This window comes from Penaeus vannamei, chromosome 34 (genome assembly GCF_042767895.1).
Source record: "Penaeus vannamei isolate JL-2024 chromosome 34, ASM4276789v1, whole genome shotgun sequence".
Lineage (NCBI taxonomy): Eukaryota > Metazoa > Arthropoda > Malacostraca > Decapoda > Penaeidae > Penaeus > Penaeus vannamei.
In genome coordinates this window covers 6,939,034-6,944,033 of record NC_091582.1, presented here as the reverse complement: position 1 = coordinate 6,944,033, position 5,000 = coordinate 6,939,034, and the positions used below count along the sequence as shown (strand labels likewise).

The 5,000-nt window shown below is 51.4% G+C and overlaps 1 protein-coding gene across 5 annotated transcripts in view; it reads left to right on the top strand.

Moving 5' to 3' along the window:
- Positions 1 to 4,601: 4,601 nt before the first annotated feature.
- Positions 4,602 to 5,000, top strand: part of LOC113824089 (serine/arginine repetitive matrix protein 4) — a 32,479-nt gene continuing 32,080 nt past the window's right edge. For all 5 annotated transcript variants that reach the window (XM_070113519.1, XM_070113522.1, XM_070113518.1 and 2 more), the window contains exon 1: positions 4,602 to 5,000. This exon is cut by the window's right edge and continues 1,677 nt beyond it. The gene's annotated coding sequence lies outside the window, so the exon portion shown is untranslated.

Genomic DNA, 5,000 nt, shown 5'->3' with positions numbered 1-5,000 from the left:
TCTCTCTCTCTCTCTCTCTCTCCATCTCCTCCTCCCTTTAACATCTCCTCTTCCTCCTCTTTCCCCTCCTCCTATTCTTCCCCCTCCTCTTTTCCTTCCCCCTCGTCGTCGTCCTCCGCTTCTCCTTCCTCCCCACCCCCCTCCCCCCTTCCCTCCCTCTCCCTCTTACAGAACCGGTGGCCAGCTGGAGGGTATCGATTTATGCTAATTGTTGAGCATCGGAGAATGCTTGTCGTAAACACCAATTATTATCACTCCTATATTTGTTTCCTCGCGGTGGCCGAGCTGGTGGTGTTTTAATTGGAGATCGCCTTCGTAAATTTACCGAGGCGTAAACAAACGAGGTGTTGCTACTCGTGAATTTTATTTTCCTTTTTTTTTTTTGTTGTGTGTGTGGGGGGAGTGTAAGTGTAAGTATGCGTAAGTGTCTGTGTGTGTTTGTGTGTGTGGGGGGGTGGGGTGTAAGTGTAAGTATGCGTAAGTGTCTGTGTGTGTTTGTGTCTGTATTAGGGTACTTTGGAAAGGAAAAACAAGCCAGCGAGGCCAAGCAGTATCTCGTGGGAAGATCTCAATCAAAGTGATGTCCGCGCCATGTTGTTGTTTTTTTTTTCCCGCGTGTGAAATGTCGCAGGTTTACTTGGCTTGGGGAAGTAAACTAAACGGAAACATCTCAAGCAAAATCCGTAATTTTTTCGTGTCGCAGGATTTGTTTTTTTGAATAATAACGTCCGCCGAACTGTCTCTAGGTTAGGTTATTTTTAGAGGGTTACAGGCGTAAAGTTTGTATCATGAGCCAAACTTTTCGTCGCTTTCTGTTGTAAACAAATTGTGAATGTTCTGTATATATTCAAGATTATTTATTTATTTATTTATTGTGGAAGGGAATTGGGGTTAAGGAAAGAAGGATATAGAAATAAGGGTGCAAAAAGTAACTAGAAATTAAAACAGCTAAGAAAACGAGGTTGGCAAAAGGTGATCAATGAACCTCAACGCTTGAAAATAAACACCAGGACGAGGAGGTTAATCCAGATGGACGAGGAACCAACTCTGTTTATTTGTTTATATATTCGTTTATTATTTGTTCATTTAATTTTTGAGCTTTTAGTTAACTTTTCTTTCCTTGTCTTACGGCTTAGGATGCAAAGCTTCCTTTTAACAGTTATAGGAAATATTTCTTAACTTGCCTCCCCGCCATTCTCCCATAACAAAAAGAGAAGATATTAAAAAAAAAAAAAAATTCAGAGGTTGGGATACGAAAAAAATGTGAAGAAAACAATAGCAAGAATATTTCTTTTTTTTCGGCCGAAGAAGGAAGGGAAAAAATATAGGTATTAAAAAATATAAGAAAAGCTAAAAGACATATCGGATTTTTTTTTCTTCATCTTTTTTTCTCGTCTTCAGAGAAAAGGAATCCGAGAGAAGCAGCTTTTTCTCTTATCTCCCCGGGAGCGCTAAGATGCTCCCCAGGGGATCTTCGCCCCCCCCCACCCCCCTCTCTCTACATCTCCCCTCCCTCCCCCCTGCTTCTCCCCTCCCCTGGGCCCGTCATCGCTCCCTGAAGAGCTGATAAAAGGAATAATAACGGTGGTTGTTTAGAGATAGAAAGAATAAGAGGTGGTGGTTACCCTTTTCGGAAGGATAATTGTCTTATTTGATTGTGGCTGTTGTTGTGAATGTTTATTTTTGTTTTTGTTTTGTTGTGGATTTTGAGATTTGTTTGCGTCTGTTTCGTTATTTTTTTTCGATTTTTTATATTTTTTTTATAGATTTATGTATTGTCTGTACATATTTTCTCTCTTTCTCTTATTCTTCTTCTCTCTCTCGCTCTCTTTTATTCTTGCGTCCGTTCTTTTCTTTTATTTTTAGCCCATTTTTTTATTCTTTAATTTTTTTTTCGTTCTTTCTACCGCCGCCCACCGGTCGCCCATTGCCAGGCCTTGCGATGACACAGATGATGACACATGGGCGGCTGGAGAGGCCCAAGAGGGGGGGGGGGGCGAGGGAGGGGGAGGGGTAAGGGAAGGGGTTGGGGAGGAGAGGGGGATGGGGGAGAGAGAGGCCATGGGGAAAGAGTTGGGGAAAGGGAGGGGTAAGGGGAAGAGGCTGGGGGAGGAGAGGGGCAGCGGGGGAGTGGATGAGGGAGGGGAAGGTGTTGGGGAAAGGAAGGCTAAGGGGAAGAGGCTGGCAGAGGGTAGGGGCTAAGGGAAGGGAGGGGCAGTGGACGAGGGAGGGGAGAGGCCATAGGGAAGGAGTTGGGGAAAGGGAGGGGCAAGAGGCTGGAGGAGGGGAGGGGCGGTGGGGACGGGCAAGGGCAAGAGGCTGGGGGAGGGGAGGGGCAAGGGCAAGAGGTTGGGAAAAGGGAGGGGTAAGAGGAAGAGGCTAAGGGAAGGGAGGGGTAGCAGGGGAGTGGATGAGGGCAAGAAGCTGGGGGAGGGGAGGGGCGGTGGGGACGGGCAAGGGTAAGAGGCTGGGGGAGGGGAGGGGCAAGGGCAAGAGGCTGGGGGAGGGGAGGGGCGGTGGGGAGGGCAAGGGCCTCGCGGTGCCGACGCGTCCACTCTCGGGGCTTCCTCGGCGCCCTCCTCGGCCTCTCCCGCGACGCCTCCGACCTGTGACTTACGGTCAAACTTTGGACCCGAGATTAATTGCTGCCGCTGCCTCTTACGCCTCTCGCTGTCTCTCTCTCTTTTTTTTTTCTTTGTCTCTTTTATTCTCTCATTCTCTCTTTGTCTCTCTATCTATCTGGCTATTTATCTATCTCCCTTTCTTTATCTCTATCTATCTCCCTTCCTCTCTTCTCTCTCCTCTCTTTTCCTTTTTTCTCCCTCCCCTTTTTTCCCTTTCCTCTTTCTTTTCTTCCTTTCTATCTCTATCATCATCACCAACTGTCCTTCCTCATCATCATCATCCCCATCTCCTCCCACCTCCGTCTCTCCCTCTCTCCCTCCCTCCCTCCCTCCTTTTCCCCTCTCTTCTCTCTCTTCTTTTCTTCCTCCACCTCCATCTCCCTTTTTTCTCCTTTCCTTTTTCTTTTCTTCTTTTCTGTCTCCATCATTACCATCTTCCCTTCCTCACCATCATCTCCGTCCCTCCCTCCCTCCCTCCCTCACCTGCCCCATCCTCCCTTCCTCTCGCCGTTTCATCTTCGTTTATTCCCCCCCCCCCCCCTCGTCTCTCCGGTTCTCAGCGGCGTGGCTAATGACAAAAGCGCAGCGCCGCCAAGTGTGATCAGAGAGGCACGATGTCCTGATAAAAGATAAGAGATAAAAGAGAGAAAAGGACTTGTTGTGTTTTTTTTTTTATGTCGCAGCGAAAGGCCAAGCCGGGCCAAGGTGGCAGCGGCGGAGGAGGAGGAGGAGGTGGCGGTGGCGGGAGAAGCGATACAAATGGGCGGGGATCATCCGGTCTTAGGGCGGGCCTCAAAATGGGGGCTTTGGGGGAGGGGGAGGGAGGGGAAGGGGGAGGAGATGTTGATGAGGAGGAGGGAGGGGAAGATGATGATAGAGAGGGGAAGGAGGAGATGATGGGGAAGGAGGAGATGATGGGGAAGGAGGGGAAGGAGGAGATGGAAATAGGAAGGGGAGTGGAGGAAGGGTGATAGACCGACAGACAGACAGATAGGGAGAGAGAGAAGGAGGGAGAGAGAGGTGGATGGAATGGGTGGATAGTAGGATGGGAAGAGGGAAAAAAAAAGAGGGAAAAGTCTGAGAAAAGGGGAAGATGGAAAAAATGGATAGTGGGGATAATGGAGAGAGGAATGATGGCGTAAAGAAAGAAGGAAGAGAAGAGGTGTGGAGAAGATAGGAGGAAGGTTGAAAATGCTTCAGATAACGCCACCAGAATTTTCTGCTCGTGCGGGGCTCTCTTGAAAGTTTTTTTTTTCTTTTCTTTTCTTTTCTTCTGCTTTCTTCTTTTTTTCTTTTCTTTTCTTCTGCTTTCTTCTTTTTTTTCTTCTGTTTTCTTTTTTTCTTTGTTTTTTTCATCATCTGCGTCGTCCTCCGCTGTGAGAGGGCGCCGCGCATCGCTCCTACTGCCGGGGCGATTCGAGGGGAAAACCTCTCCGTCGCCGTCCCCTCGCGACTGACCTCCCCGCGCGCGCCAGAGGTGTTGCGGAGGAGGGGAAGGGGAGGGAGCTCAGCATCCCTGCCACTCCGCACGCACGCACGCACGCACGCACGCACTCGCCCCTTCTTCCTACGGGGAGGGATCGCGGAGGGCACGGGGAGCAAGGGCCGAAATACGTGTAGTCAGAGAAGGAGAACTGGGGAAGGGAGGAGAAAGGTTAGCGGCACCGGATTCAAGGAAGATTGGATTGTGGAAGGAAGGCGGTGAGGAGAGGGGCAAGGGGGGGTGGGAGGGGGAAGGGAAAGGCGGGGAAGGAGGCGGCGGCGCCCCACAGGACCCATCAGGGCGCCATCACGCTCCAGATTTACTCACGTATTGTGTCCGACGGCGTGCAAGGGAGGCGCGTGGGGAGGGGGTGGGTCGAGGGGGGGTGGTGCTGGCCCAGCTGGTGACACTGGGCGGGGGAGGTGGGGAGGGGGGGGGCAAGAGGGCAAGGAGCCGAGATATATCTGGGTGGTTAAATAGTATATTTAGTGTTGTGAGCATGTGGTGTTGGTGCGGCGGTGGTGAAAGGAGAGAGAGAGAGAGAGCGAGAGAGGGAGAGAGAAGGAAGGAGAGCGGAGTGGAGGCTACAGAACGAAGCAGGGGCTGAGGCAGGGGTGTGTGGTGATGCTGCCACTATTGATTATGAAGCAGGCGCGGAGGGGGGGGCGCTGGCGGGTGGCCGCGAGCGCCGAGCAGCACGGGCGCGATAATACTTCGGCACAGTCGCCACCCGCGCCGTTCAGCGACGGACGCGTCCCCGCCGTCATCGCCGTCGCCAGCGCCGCTTTAGCTTCCGAAAGAGTGATTTCGCGCGCGTGTGTGTGCGTGCGTGCGTGCGTGAGCGTCCCTCTCGACGCGTGTCCTGCAGGGCCGAGGGCGAGGCGAGCGGCCAG